The sequence below is a fragment of the Mustelus asterias genome, chromosome 9, assembly GCF_964213995.1.
Source record: "Mustelus asterias chromosome 9, sMusAst1.hap1.1, whole genome shotgun sequence".
In the NCBI taxonomy this organism is placed as follows: domain Eukaryota; kingdom Metazoa; phylum Chordata; class Chondrichthyes; order Carcharhiniformes; family Triakidae; genus Mustelus; species Mustelus asterias.
The window spans coordinates 79,846,192-79,861,893 of record NC_135809.1 but is presented as its reverse complement, the minus strand read 5'-3'; the positions used below and the strand labels follow the sequence as shown (position 1 = coordinate 79,861,893).

The window sequence follows — 15,702 nt, the reverse complement described above, 5'->3', positions numbered from 1 at the left end:
GAAGGGGGGGGGTCAAGGGCGTTCTTTTTGGCAGATGTTTTCAGTTTTAAAAGGAGAAGGATGATGGTACAATACTTGAGGGGAAAGCAGTTTATAATGCCAGCTAACATGGAGTACAGGAAACGGGGTGGAAAGCAGTTTAGTGAGAATTGGGTCAAGGGAGCACGAATAGGACTCATCACTCAATAATTTCCAACTTTCATCTTCACTATCCTGCAAGTATCCCTTTTAGTTACTTTGATATTGTTTTAATAGCCCACACAACCTCCAACCATTCTAATTCCCTCTTCCCACACTGTTGCCATATCACTCTATCCCCCTCTCCCTCGTGGATGCATCAAGACTTCCCTTAAAGGTATCCGGACTATCTGCTTCAACCAATCCAAGCAACACTCAGTTCCACTCTGTAAAGAAATTCCTCCTGAACTATTATTACTCTGTGGCTCTCTTGTATTAATGCCCACTTGTCTGGATTTGCCCATGAGTAGAATCAGTTCCACTATATCCACCTTATTAAGCTCTTCCATAATTATAAATGTTTTTTATCAGGTCTCATGGCATGGCTATGTACTGGTCACAAACTGTAATCACTTAGATAATGATTATAAATGGCCAAACCTTTGCTCTTGCCATCTTGTGAAACCTTGTGAGATTACTGCCTTGTAATCACTCTCAGGTATCCATTGTTCTCCACACAAGCAACTATATTTACGCAGTCAAAAAGTTGTTGTTTTCAACTCCACTTAACAATTCAGCACATAATCTGGGAAAACATTCCAGGGCACTACTGTGGCAGTGCAGAATTTTTTGGGTGATTTCTTTCAGAGGATATGTTACAACAAGTCCTACTCTGCTTCTTCAAGTGGTTCAGGTCTGTGTTAAAGATCTCACCTGATGCTACTGGAAGATTAAGGAGTTCCTCCCAGTGTCCCTGCCAATATTCCACTCTCCACCAAAACCATGTGAAATAGATTCACTGGTCATTCATTTGCCGGATCATCGACACAGATGCCATCATCTCACGTGAGAACACCATCCACCAGGTACACGGTACATACTCTTGCAATTCGGCCAACGTTGTCTACCTGATACGCTGCAAGAAAGGATGTCCCGAGGCATGGTACATTGGGGAAACTATGCAGACGCTGCGACAACGGATGAATGAACACCGCTCGACAATCACCAGGCAAGACTGTTCTCTTCCTGTTGGGGAGCACTTCAGCGGTCACGGGCATTCGGCCTCTGATATTCGGGTAAGCGTTCTCCAAGGCAGCCTTCGCGACACACAACAGTGCAGAGTCGCTGAGCAGAAACTGATAGCCAAGTTCCGCACACACGAGGACGGCCTCAACCGGGATATTGGGTTCATGTCACACTATTTGTAACCCCCACAGTTGCGTGGACCTGCAGAGTTTCACTGGCTGTCTTGTCTGGAGACAATACACATCTTTTTAGCCTGTCTTGGTGCTCTCTCCACTCACATTGTTTTGTTTCTTAAAGACTTGATTAGTTGTAAGTATTCGCATTCCAACCATTATTCATATAAATTGAGTCTGTGTCTATATATGCTCTGTTTGTGAACAGAATTCCCACTCACCTGAAGAAGGGGCTTAGAGCTTCGAAAGCTTGTGTGGCTTTTGCTACCAAATAAACCTGTTGGACTTTAACCTGGTGTTGTTAAACTTCTTACTGCATTCATTTCTATGCAGCTGTATTGGGCTTTTTGCCGCTGTGTTTGTCCACATAACTCTTAATTGTGCTTCAAAGCAATTCAAAGTATGTGGTGTAAGGGCGGCACGGTGGTAGAGTGGTTAGCACTGCTGCCTCACAGCACCAGGGACCTGGGTTCAATTCCCGGCTTGGGCCATTGTCTGTGTGGAGATTGCATGTTCTCCCCGTGTCTGCATGGGTTTCCTCTGGATGCTCCGGTTTCCTCCCACACTCCAAAGATGTTCAGGGCAGGTTGATTGGCCATGCTAAATTGTCCCTTAGTGTCCCGGGATGTGTAGGTTAGAGGGATTAGTGGGGTAAACGTGTGGGGTTGTGGGGATAGGCTTGGGGTCAGTGCAGACTCGATGGACCAAATGGCCTCCTTCTGCACTATAGAGTTTCTATGTTTACTTTCTGACCTTTGAAAGATTAGTAATAAGGCACTTTATAAAATGTCTGTCCTCATATACTATATTTCCTAATCCCCAGCATAATCTGGCCAATATTCCAGCTGAATTAACCTTTGTTTTAGCCTCCCCTGCCTTTGTTTTGAAGTGAGGAGTTTAAATATGTTTGTACACCCTCTAATCTTCTATTACAGGGCAAGGTGTCAGCTATGGTTCACTGGGGGCACTCCTGTCTCTGGGTCAAGAAGGTTGTGGCTTTAAATTCTACTCCAGGGAATGTGTACACAAACTCTGGGCTAACATTCCAAATGCTATCCTATCCTAAACCAAAGCTCTCTAAATCCTCATGGGTGGATGTAAAACAAAAATCCTAATTTTGAACACGAATGCTAGACTTATCGCTGGTGCTCTGGCCAATATTTGTTCCTCAATCATTACCAGTAAGACAAGTTCCGGACTCACATGAGCACACTTGTGGGAGCTTGCTGTGTACAAATTGGCGGCTGCTCTCCAGACATTAGAACAGTGACTACATTTCAAATGGCATTTCATTGACTGTAAAGCACTTGGAGACAGCCTGGGGTGGTGAAAGGCGCTATCTAAATGCAACTCTTTATTTTGTGCATTTATCATATATACTCACCAGATGATGACCTCTGTTTAAGTATTGCCAGTCTGTGCAAAACGGGACTTTCACAGTATAGTTCCACTCACTTCCTCCAGGAATTTTTAAAGTGAACTTCATTCCATTAGGATTTATATCTACAGAGGAGGAAGGGTGAATTTAAAATAAACTCATCTGTTCTGGTTTAAGTTGGAGACCCTTAATTTGCTTTTTTCCCCTCTCTCTCACATATCTTTCGTCACGATTAGAAATGATTGCAACAAAAACAAAACTCAGAGACCAAAGTGTTGGATTCGGTCCAAAAAAACGCCAAAAAAAAGTCTTGTCAGAAACATCCGCAACCTAATGACAGCCGTCAGAATATAAATATACACCTTCCACAAATGCAAAAAAAAATCCTCCCTAAACTATGTACAAAGTGAGGCTGCAGTGAGAGGGAGGCGTTACTCTACAGCCCAAGTTGCCACAATGCTGTGTGTGCCTGGCTCCCAGCTCTCACTCTCCACTACACTTCACAGCCCAGCAGCCGGTTAAAGAGCTCCTCTCGGACCCTGTCCACCACACACACTCCAGGCTGCCTACCGTGTGGAGATCTGCCAGTATTTCAGGGTAAGTGATTCTCGCCGATTATTGGGTTCCTGTTCATGAAAAGCAGAACTCTGTGAGTGTGTTTGTGGCTGGGCTGCAGGGGCTCCCAGTCGCTGCTTTTTAAGAACCCTTTGCTCCTTTCTTGTTGTTGTTCTGCTGTTCAGTTTCCTGCTGTGGCTCTCTGCTGAAGACATAGAAACGGAGAAGCAGCACATTATACTCACCAGATACCGTAAAAGTCGGCACTCGGGCAAGTGCCCCGCGTCTGAGAAAATTACCCTGAGATTATTGCTTCATAATAGTGCTATCCACCCCTCACACACACGCTCCCATGTACACACTCCACATACTCACATCTCTCTCTCACACACAAAAGTTCGTACATAGTCCCATATACCAAATCTTACATTTTCCCACCCAGCCCACACACAATCTCACTCACCCCCTATCAGCCTTCCAACACATACACTCCCCACTCTCTCTGCCCCCCACACAATCACATTGTCTCTCTCCCTGACATTGATATCCTCCATCACACCATCTTGCCCTCTCCCCCAGTTCCTCACATATACTCGTGCACATATGTGACCTTTCCTCAAACACATACAAACACACTTGTGCCCCAGACACTCATACCCTACAGGTGCACCCTCTCTCTCTTTCACACACACACCCTCCTTCTTACAACTGTTAGGACAGATTTTTGATTGACAGGAGTCAAGGGTAATGGGGACAGGCAGGGACGTGGGATCGAGACCGCAATCAGATCAGCCATGATCTCATTGAATGTTGGAGCGGATGCGATGGACCGAATGGCCTCATCCTGCTCCTAATTCTATTGATCTTATGATCTCCATCACACATTCACTAAAGTTCATTTAAAGTAATTCCACTGTTTTCTTTGGCAGTGCAACAGATGAATTACTAATAGAGAGGTTTTTAACGCGTCTTTAAGTTTTGGGTGGTATTAGCAATGCAAACATTTTTGCTGTACCCATGACTGTAAGATATAGTGTGGGACAGGAAGCGAGGTCCTGGGACTGTTTATACCAGGACTGATTGTGTGAGCAGAGGTGGCATATATAATCAAACGGGAGATAATTGCCCCATTCTAAGAGCAGGGGTTGATTGTATGTTTCATATGATTGGTTCATGATGTCGTTTTAAACTCATACCAATCGCACTGTATTCTGTGTACTGGACATGCTCGCAAACCTTTCAGTGCAAATTTAAAAAGATCTTTTCGTTTAAGTATTGTACGAGTAACATGACAACAGCAAGAATTTCCATTGATATGCTGCCTTTAATATTAAACAAAAGTCTTCACGAAACAAGGTGGAGATAGAAATGGAGGCTTGAGTTATGAGAGACCAGGAGCGGTGTCTGAAAATAATGTTGGACTGCTGGGTTTTTAGCAAGCTTTTTAAAGGAGGAGAGAGGGGGAGGCGGAGAGCCCAAGAGGTTGATGGAGGCCATTTCATAGAGTGTGCTCAAGGCTGCAGGAGACTGTGCTTTCAATGCTGGAGCAGTGGAATGGTGAGAATGCACCAAAGGCCAGAGGGTGGAGGCGGGGAAGCCAGAGAGAAAGGAGTTGGAAAAAGTTGTGTCTAGTAATTACAAAAGCACAGGAAGAATTTCAGCGGTTGAGATAATGGTGGGCAGGAGTGAGTAATATTACTCAAGTGAAAATGTTGGTGTTGTGACATTTGAAGCTCAGCTCTGGATCTCGCAGGATGCCAAGGTTCAGGAGAATCTGTTAAACCTGAGAGATTGGTCTGAGGAGTGATCGAATCAACACTGAAGTTTATGACGGGGGCTAAAATTGAAAGCTTTGTTTCTCCTGATAAGTTGGAGGAAGTTGCAGCTCAGGGTGAGTTGATGTTGAATAGGCAAGCTCACAGCAGAACAGTCGTTGGGTTTCAGAGAACCGATGGAATCAATATAAAAGGATGCCTGCGGGTTTACATAGAAGCTGAGGTGTGGGGATGCTGTGCTGAGGAGCAGCATATAAATGATAAAGGGGAGGAGGCCTAAAAAAACAATAGTTTGGAGTTAGAAAGATAAAATGTTGCTGGGATATTGCTGGCTGCAAATAGGTTGGAGTGGAACATACCAAAGGCAGTCCCAAAAGACAATGGAGGGGGTTAGAATGGTCCCCTGTATCAAGGGCCAGAGCTATGGAGGATATGGTGGGGGGAGGGGGGGGTCATGGCTTTTACCAGTCCTGCCCTAGTGTTGTCAGCAGACTGGAAAGAGGGATTCCACCAGAAAATCCTGAGAGATGGGCATGGAGTTGGCAGGAGGTGGCAATTTCAAGAACCTAGGAGAATGAAGTGGTTTTGATAATGGGGTGGTAGTACGAGAGTGGATGGCCTTTACAGGAAGCAAGCGGTGACAGTAGTTTTCAAAGACTGAGGTACAATGCCTGGCAACCCAGCAGTTTATTGAAGTGAGGATCTAGAAGGCAGGAGGTGGGTCTCATGAACAAGATGAGTAAGGAGATCTCACAGAGGGCAATGGAAAGATGATAAGAATTTGGAGTTAGTGTGGGAGTATCATGATTGCTTTACAACTTTGTTTACTGCAGTACTCATTGTCCATGCAGCTTTTTGCATCTTGATAGGGAATCTTTCGGCAGTTCAGTGCTCCAGCCTGCAGCTTGTTGGCAGTTATAATACAAGATGCAATATACGAGCACATTTCCGAGGATTGACGTCTTGCCTCTCTGTGGAAGCAGGATGAGGATCTGAGGACAATGAAGAGAAAGGTGTTTTTCCACCAGGCCTGATCTTATTGCACCTCCTCATGTCTATGACCAATACGCAAAGTGACCAGGATATATCCTCATTGGATACTCTTCACAAGGGAAGCAGTCATGGAAATAATATTGTCTAGTTGAGACAAACCTTCAGACAAGTTTCAGAATAGGAATAGAATTTCCAATGTTTTTAAAACTTTTATGCTACACAGTCCTTCCAGCAATAGAAGCAAATATGTGCCAAATAATACAACTAATAAGTGCACTGACGATAAAGCAGGTGCTGGACTGTCTTAGTTGTAAGGTCTAATTTCTTAATTTTCATATGGAAAGCAACCAGCAGCAAAGAAAACATTGAAATTTTATACAAAGTCAAGTTTTCATTAAAAAAAGATGCAGCTAGTGTGGGCTCTTACCCTCCATTCCACTGAGAGAGAGTTCCAATTCCATTAATGTTCAGCTAGACTGTGACCAAAGACATGAGGTTACGCACTGCAATGTATACTGCTCTGACAGCACTCATGAACCTCTAATACAGCAATTATTTAAAACGGCCTTACCACAGTTACCCCTTGAGAACTACTTTTGAGTGGTTGTTGCTTTAGACTGATGTAACAAGGCACACACTACCTCTAGAGTCATAATAAAACATTGCATCAGAAAGTTGAAACAAAGTTTCTGATGTTTAGACGGACGTAAAGGGTGTTGCAATACAACTCTGACTAACCAGTTGCAAATTATTCATGTCAACAAGGAGACTCTTGTGCTATCTCCTTCTCTTAGGCAGTCCTTCGGAGTCGGGGGGTGACTTGCTCCCACACTAAAGGTGACTGAGGAGTCCAATGCATGACTTACAGTCTCTGTCCCAGGTGGGACGGACGGTGGTTGGAGGAGCGGGTGAGTGGGATACCCGGTTGCCACATGCTCCTTTCGCCGTCGACGTTTGGCTTCAGCTTGCTCTCGGTGATGAAACTCGAGGCGTTCAGCTCCTTCCAGAGCTTTTCCCCCACTTTGAGCAGTCTTGGGCCTGGGATTCCCAGGTGTCGGTGAAGATGTTCATTTTTTCAAGGAGGCTTTGAGGGTGTCCTTGAAATGTTTCCTCTGCCTTCCCTGGGGCTCACTTACCGTGTCAAAGCTTGTCTTGGGAGTCTTGTGTCAGGCATGAGGACGATGTGGCCTGATCGAGCATGGTTAATGCTTCGATGCTGTGGATGTTGGCCTGAGTGAGAACACTGACGTTGCTACACCTATCCGGCCAATGGATTTGCAGGACCTTGCGGAGGCAGGGCTGGTGGCACTTCTCCAGGGTTTTGAGGTCCTTGCTGTACACATCTCTGAGCCATGTAGGAGGGTGGGTATCACTATTGCTCTGTACACCGTGAGCTTGGTGTTGAGTCTAAGGTCCTGGTCTTCCTCACGTGATCGAAGGCTGTGCTGGCACGCTGAAGACAGTCGAACCTCATTATCCATGAATGCCTTTGTTGATAGTGGGCTCCCAAGGTATAGAAAGTGTTCCATGTTGTCCAAGGCCTTGTTGTGGATTTTGATAGCTAGGGGGCAGTGTTGTGTGGTGGGAGCAAGTTGGTAAATGACAGTTGTTTTATGGATGTTTAATGTAAGGCCCATGCCCATGTGAAAGTGAGTGCAAATGTAACATTCCAGTGGGAAGCTTGTTGAGGGTGAGATGGAGATTGCAGCAAGGAAGATTGAGAAGTATATTGGCGCAGTCACATGGCCATGCTTGACCCCAGTCTGAACATGAATTGGGTCTGTGGTGGATCAATTGGTCAGGTTCACGGGTTGCATGTCATCGTGGAACAGGTGGAGGATTGTGACAACCAAAACAGGGGAAGGACACTCCATAATCCCTCACGGTTGACAGTGTCGAAGGCCTTTGCGAAGTCAAAGAAGGCCATGGACAAGGATTGGTGCTGTTCTCTTTATTTCTCTTGTAGTTACCACATGGTGAAGATCACATCCATAGTGCCCCTTAATGGGCACAATCCACATTGCGACTCTGGGAGGAGTTCCTTCAGATACAGGGAGAAGGGGATTAAGGAGGACGCTTAGGTTGACTTTCCCTTTGGCCGACAGCAGGAAAGTTCATCTGTAGTTACTGCAGTCAGGCTTGTCACATTTCTTGAAGATTGTCACGATGATGGCATCATTGAGATCTCCTGGCATGTTCTCCTCCTTCCAAACAAAGGGAAATGAGATCATGGCTTGATGCCACTAATGTTTCTACACCATGTTTTAGTGCTTCACCGAGGATTCCATCCACTCCTGATGCCTTGTTCTTTAGCTGTCAGATAGCCTTTTCTACCTTGTGCTGGGTTGGGGTTGTACTGAGTTGGTGGCGGGTGGCATGCTGCGGGATCCAGTTGAGGACACTTGCCTTGAAGACAGAGCCTCTATTAAGGAGGTCTTCAAAGTGCTTCTTCCAGCGGCACTGACTGCCTCTCTGTTCTTGCTGAGCACCTCTCGTTCTTGGCCGACTGTCGGATGGGGCCTTGGATGCTTGGATCATGCATGGTCTTGACTGTGTAAAGAAACCTCACATCTCATGGTTGTCGGCTAACTGTTGGTTCTCCCACCATCTTTATGTCATGGGTTTTTTGCTGGACCTCAGCCTGCTTTCTAGCTCTCGAGTTGGGTTGCTGGTTCAGGTTCAGAAAAGCCATTGGAAGAGAGAGACGACTGATTCCAAGCTTGGAGATTCCCAGCGATGCCCAAAATGTCCAAGACTGGTTTTAATTGACCAACCCTTCTTGCACATCCCTATTGTGCCCAATGAATATTCAGTCATGCCCATGTATACCCAATAAAGTGAGCATGTCAACTACCTGCACTATCATCCTCTGCTCCACAGCAACTTCTCTGTTTGATGCAGCTCCAGAACATTTGAAACTTGAGAACATCCAGCACAAAGCAGTTCACTTGTTCGGCGCACTATTCACTGACTTAAACATCTACTCCTTTCACCATTGGCACACTGTGGGTGAAGTGTGTACTCATGTAGGATGCATTGCAGCAAATCGTCAAGACATCTTCAGCAAAAACTCCCACACATGTTAACTTCTGTTCAGTAGAAGAACAATAGCGGCAGATGCTTGGGAACACCATCACTTCACAGCTCCCCTCCGAGCCACACACCATTCAGCCTTGGACATATACCGTCCTTGGTCCATTGTCGCCATATTAAAATTCTGGAACTTACTGTCTAAAGGCATCATGGGAATGCTGGTTCAGCGAGAAGGCTCACCACCACCTTCTCAAGGAACTCAGCATGGGCAATAAATGCCAGCCTTACCAATCACACTCATTTCAGTAAATAGTAGGATATTGTGCAGCCAGAAGTAGGAAGCTATACAAGGAGCAGTAAGATGTTATACTAAAGGAGCAGTTGAATATATAGTGAGCAATAGAGTAATGAAGGCAAACAGTGTACAGTGATATATCGTATCGTTAAACATTGTCTATTATGCATGGAGCAGGTGGGCATTATGTAGTGGGATATTATGCAACTAGATTTGAGATGTTATACAGCAAGCAGTGCGATATTCTGTAAAGAGTGAGAAATTTCACTGCAATGAACTATTTATTATACCATGAGTAGTGGGATATTCAATAGGATTTTAATTAAGAAGCTCGGCACAACATCGTGGGCCGAAGGGCCTGTTCTGTGCTGTACTGTTCTATGTTCTATGTTCAAGAGCCAACAGGATGGTTTACAGTGGCGATAGATATATTAAATGAGTACATAATAGTTAGATGAACAATGAGCTATATGGCAAGCAATGAATATCATACATTCAATGAGCAATTAAATATTATACCATAACATTTGATGGGAAAGGTTTATGATGGATTGTCTAGTTTAATTAATTTTTAATGGCCTCCTGCGATGCCAAGTAGAGGACATCCCTTATTGATGTCATGTGCTCCACACTCTGGGACTCATGGTCACACTTTGGGTGATCCCACATCTGCCATTTATGGAACTGGGGGCCCCATTGACCATGCCCTGTGTAGATTTGGTTGAGTGCTGTCCATTGTCTTGGTCGGGGGGGTCAACACTTGGGACCTCTGCTGTTTGGTCATTGATAATGTATTGGTTCTTTTATACTATGTATCTCCCATGAGTCTGTCCATCTGGACAATGGGTTGATATCCTCTGCATGTTTGTTAGGTACCATTTCCCACAACAGCGGCTGTATTGTCAAGAGCTTTTCCAGTGGGTTTTCTGAATCTTTTTGATTGGGTATGTGTTATGACAGCCACGAAGGACACAGGGGGATTGCCCATAGATTTCCCTGTCTGCTTCATGGAGTACGAACTCCCTTATTGAGTGAGTGGAACCTCGCCCAATGAGAAGTGAGCAGCAGGAGCTTATAAACCTGTTTCTTTAACCCAGATTGTTGCTGTAGGTTACCGGGGTACAGTGGTTTATAAGCCGTGAGTGCTGCTCTTTCTTTTGGTTTCCAATGAAAGGTTTCTGGTGACGGGAAACTGGCTTTGGCTGAATTGCTACAGTACGTCTATGTTGCTCATGATCTTTTCCATCTCGAGGAATATAGTGGTGTCATGGTGAATGGCAGGCAGGGCAATGTGGACTTGACACTGTTCCCACGACACTGTTTAGCTGCACACCCGTGACATTTCAGCAGTGGTTGAGAGACCATGAGAGAACTTTTGGCAGCAGAGTGGAGTAGGGCCACTGTTGCATTGCACAGAGTTTGGACTGTGCTTCCCCCATGATGATTCCAGACAAGGTTCGCTGTGCGTTTGGCCTTCATAGAGAGAGGATTTGAGTATAGACATAGGGATGTTTTGCTGCAATAGGGCATTGGTGAGGCCACATCTGGTGTATTGTGTGCAGTTTTGGTGTCCTTATCTGAGGAAGGATGTCCTTGCTATAGAGGGACTACAGCGAAGGTTTATCAGTCTGATTCCTGGGATGGCAGGTCTGTCATATGAGAAGAGACTAAGTTGGTTAAGATTATATTCATTGGAGTTTAGAAGAGTGAGAGGGGATTTCATAGAAACTTATAAAATTCTAACAGGATTACACCAGAATAGATTCAGAAAGAATGTTCCCAATGGTGGGGGAATCCAGAACTAGGGGTCATAGTTTGAGGATAAGGGGTGAACCTTGTAGAACTGAGGTGAGGAGAAATTTCTTCACCTAGAGGGTGGTGAATGTGTGGAATTCACAACCACAGAATGTAGTTGAGGCCAAAACATTGTCTGATTTCAAGAAGAAACTGATATAGCCCTTGGGGCTAAAGGGATCAAGGGATATGGGGGGAAGGGGAGATCAGGATATTGAATTTGATGATCAGCCATGATCAAAATGAATGGCGGAGCAGGCTCGAAGGGCCCAATGGCCTCCTCCTGCTTCTAGTTTCTATGCTTTTGACCTTTCTGACTGGTGTTGATGAGATGGGGGTCCTGATGTGAAATGTTATTTCACCAGCAACTGGAAATTACACAAAGGACTGTAGAACTTTACAGAATAAACAGTGGGGTATTGTGAGATGGTGGACTGTACAAATGTTGTACCACAGATTCTTAGAAACATAGGAAAGTAGAGCCCGTTCTACCATCAAATTACATCATGGCTAATCCACAGCTTAACTCCATCCAATCACCTTGGTTCTGTGACCCTTAGTACGTTAAAAAAATCTATCAATCTCAGTTTTAAAATTTTCAGTTGACACCAACCTGGTCCTCAGCAGCTTTTTGGGGAAGAGACTTTCAGATTTCCTTTGTGTGAAGAAGTGCTTCCTGATGCCACACCTGAATAGCCGAACACTAATTTTGAGGTTATTCTCCGTCCTTCTGGCTTCAGCACCAGAGGACATGTTTCTGCCTGTCTACTCTGTAATCATCTTAAACATTTCAACTCCCGTTAGAAATCACCCATGAAGATGTTGGGGTGGCAACAGGTCCCCCCCTTCAGTTGCCGTTCTGCCTGCAGCCAAGCTGACTGACTATTTGGGCAAGGTAATGGACAGCCGCCGGTGAATGTGAAGCCGCACCTCGTCACCGTCAGGAGAGGGTGAGAGTAAAAATAAAGGAAGAGAAAGATATCAGGGCTGACTTTCTCCTGTGTGTGTGTGTGTGTGTGTGCGCACGTCCAAAGTTCCTACACCAGCAACACATGCTGTGAAAACCAGCCCTCTCGGGTTCAGTGAGGCCTGGGGCTAAGATGTTAGAAATGGAACCTTTACTTTTCTCCTTTGGAGAATCTTACAGCCTCGTCTGGAATGTTTTCGTTCCTTTGTTTTAAATGAGTTTTGTTTGAGGCAGATTTATTTATTTATTCACTTATTTCCCTCATGAACTGATACCCAAAACAGGACTAATCAGCAGGCAGAAGTTTGAGTTTGGCTGCTGCTTGGCTTTCTGTTAAACTTTCTGTTTGTATTGGTTTGGGGTTTTTTTTGTGCTATTGCTGTTCTGCGGCCCATGGCCATTGGCCTATGAAACACAGCAGAGTGATCGAAGCGATTGAGTCGCAACTTTGCAGCAATTGTCCAAAAGCAGCAAAAACAGGTGCAGATCAATGTCCTGCAGCTGCAGGTTCCTCTCTGGGATTTAAAACTGGGGGTGTGGGGGGGCTGACTTCCTCAGCAATTAGCAGCCCGTTACAATGATACTATACTCAGAAGGCATACAAGTTAAAACTGCCTGTTGCCAATCATCCACTAACATCTCACCCCAGTGACTATTACCCATGGTTAGTAATGCTGCCTCACAGTGCTCGGGACCCGGGTTTAATTCTGGCCTTGGGTGATTGTGCAGAGTCTGCACGTTCTCTCATGTCTCCGGGTGCTCCGGTTTCCTCCCACAGTCTGAAGATGTGCAGGTTAGGTTGATTGGCTATGCTAAATTGCCAGGGGGGAATAGCAGGGTAAATATGTGGGATAGGGCCTGGGTGGGGTTGTTGTCGGTTCAGGCTGGATGGGCCGAATGGCCTCCTTCTGCACTGTAGCGATTCTCTGATTCTAAACCTGAACACTGGGGGGATTAACTGGTTGGGTTTGAAATTCATGATATGGGGTGGAATGGTGGTTTTATATGCCACCCAATATTAAGGATATCATTGGAGAATCGATTAGGATAAAGTATGAAGCCAGTAGTGCACCCAACCTTACCAGTTTTCCACAGGGCGGGTTAGATTAAAATGGCCCTCTTAGGTGTCAGATGACTATTTGACCACAGGCATCATCACAGATGAGTTGAACTTGTTCAAACATATGTGCATTTTGAACCTCAGCTGCTAGATAGTGACTGGGAGCATGAGTTGGGGCCAACTTTATCTTCCCTTCCTAACCAGAAGCTGAGGCTGAATGTAGCATCTAGGCTGACAACAGCTTTCTCAGCCCACACTGTGAATTAAACCAAAGACATTTCTGGTCTGTATGACTCAACAGCCACTAAATAAACTCATTAAGCCAGTGGGGACAGTCCCAATTAGAGAGGCACGGGTTATTATTCTTTAAATTCAGTGCCTTTTTCCTCCACCCTGTTATCTTTAAAGAGCGAGGGGAGTTTATGCATGAACATAGTAGCAGATAATATTGTTATAAAATGTAAGCAGGTCCTCATAATGACCAGCCTGGAACAAATGTCCCATCATGTATGTGTGCTCCTAGAAGTGGGACGTGAGGGTGCTGGGTTTAGTGTGACTCACTCCTCTATATACAGCCTCAGTGGTGCCCACAGTTGCGATTTGTTTGATTCCCACACATACTAATAAGAGCTGAGGGAAAATATGATTCAGGTGGTTTCCTTCTTGCTGCCCATTTGCTGATATTCACATTTCGGCAGTGGTTCACAGCACTTTCTGGGTGCCGAGACCTACAAATTTCCTACCAAGGTAGGCCCATCTGTTCCTCTCCTGCTCTCCCTCCTGCCGGTCCCTCTCCCACCGGTTTCTCTCTCCCCCCAGGTATTGTTCTTTCATCTCTCCTCTGCCCCCCAACCCCAGCTGTTTTTCTCTTCTTTCTCCCCCACCCCCATTTGTCCATTTATTCCTCTCTCTGTCACCTCCTGTATCCCCCGCCCCCCACCACCACCCCCCGCCCCCCACCACCACCCCCCGTCCCCCACCACCACCCCCTGTCCCCCACCACCACCCCCTGTCCCCCACCACCACCCCCTGTCCCCCACCACCACCCCCTGTCCCCCACCACCACCCCCTGTCCCCCACCACCACCCCCTGTCCCCCACCACCACCCCCTGTCCCCCACCACCACCCCCTGTCCCCCACCACCACCCCTGTCCCCCACCACCACCCCCTGTCCCCCACCACCACCCACTGTCCCCCACCACCACCCTCTGTCCCCCTGCCTGTTCCTAAGTTTAAGTTTATTTATTAGTGTCACAAGTAGGCTTACATTAACACTGCAATGAAGTTACTGTGAAAATCCCTGAGTTGCCACACTCCAGCACCTGTTTGGGTACACTGAGGGAGAATTTAGCATGGCCAATCCACCTAAACAGCACATCTTTCGGACTGTGGGAGGAAACCGGAGGAAACCCACGCAGACACAGGGAGAATGTGCAAATTCCACACAAACAGCGGTCCGTGGCACTGAGACTAACCACTGTGCCACCGGGCTGTCCTACTCTCCTCCCGGCTGGCCCCCCTCTTTCCCCCTGCCTCTTCCTTTCTCTCCCTCACCTGTTCCTCTTCCCTCTCCCCGAAGCCTGGTCCTTTCCTTCTTACCTGTGCCTCTCCCCTCCACCTGCTCCTGCATTTCGAATCCTTAGAGCTGACCTCCTCCAATAGAAAATTAATTGATGATCAAATTGAAGTGTTAAGATTATTAAAGGCCAACAGAGTGAACAAAAATAAACTATCCATTCTGACAGGAGAATCTAAAACGAGGGAATATAACCTTAAAATTAGAGCTAGGCTGTTAAGGGGTCATGTCGGAGTAGTTCTGGAATTCTGGAACTCTCTCTCTCAAGCTTGTGAAGGCTCAAGGTCAATGGAAAATTTCAAAATTGAGATTGATAGCTCTTTGTTAGGCAAGAACATTCTGGAACCATGGCATGTGAATTGAGCTAAGGTACAGATCAGCCATGAGATAATGGAAAGGTGGAATAGGCTCAAGGGGCTGAGTGGTCTCCTCCTGTCCTGATGTTCCTGTCCTCTGTCTGGCCTGGTCCTGCCTCTCCTGCGCCCAACAGCACTCCCTCCGGTTACACCTGAATTTCGGTCATTTGCAAATCTCTGCAAAGACCAATTTTGGAACCATTTGAACTCTGACAGTGGATCCCCTGCCCCCACTCCTACCTCCAGAATGAATGGGGGGAGGGTGTGTTGTCTCCTGAATGTTGTTCTCTGACTCCCGCTGAACAGTGTGTTTGTGGTTGTCAGGTGAGAAGGGGATTGGGTTCCACCGAGAAGCAGAGTGTTGCTCACTATCTGGGCCAGGGACCACAGGGAAGTCTGAGTTCAGGCTGCAACCTATAGACCATCAGACACACGGCACCACTCACTACCTTCAGGAAAGGAGCAGGAAGGGAAATATATTCAAAATCACACAAACCCTGTTCTCTGAGAGAGGCTTCAGCAAACACGACAGAGTCACCGCATG

The 15,702-nt window shown here is 46.1% G+C and overlaps 1 protein-coding gene across 1 annotated transcript in view; it reads left to right on the top strand.

Annotated features, from left to right (window-relative positions):
- Positions 1 to 3,184: 3,184 nt before the first annotated feature.
- Positions 3,185 to 15,702, top strand: part of LOC144498772 (proline-rich protein 5-like) — a 114,225-nt gene continuing 101,707 nt past the window's right edge. Inside the window, exon 1 of the mRNA XM_078220417.1 lies at positions 3,185 to 3,351. The gene's annotated coding sequence lies outside the window, so the exon portion shown is untranslated. The remainder of the gene's footprint in view (positions 3,352 to 15,702) is intronic.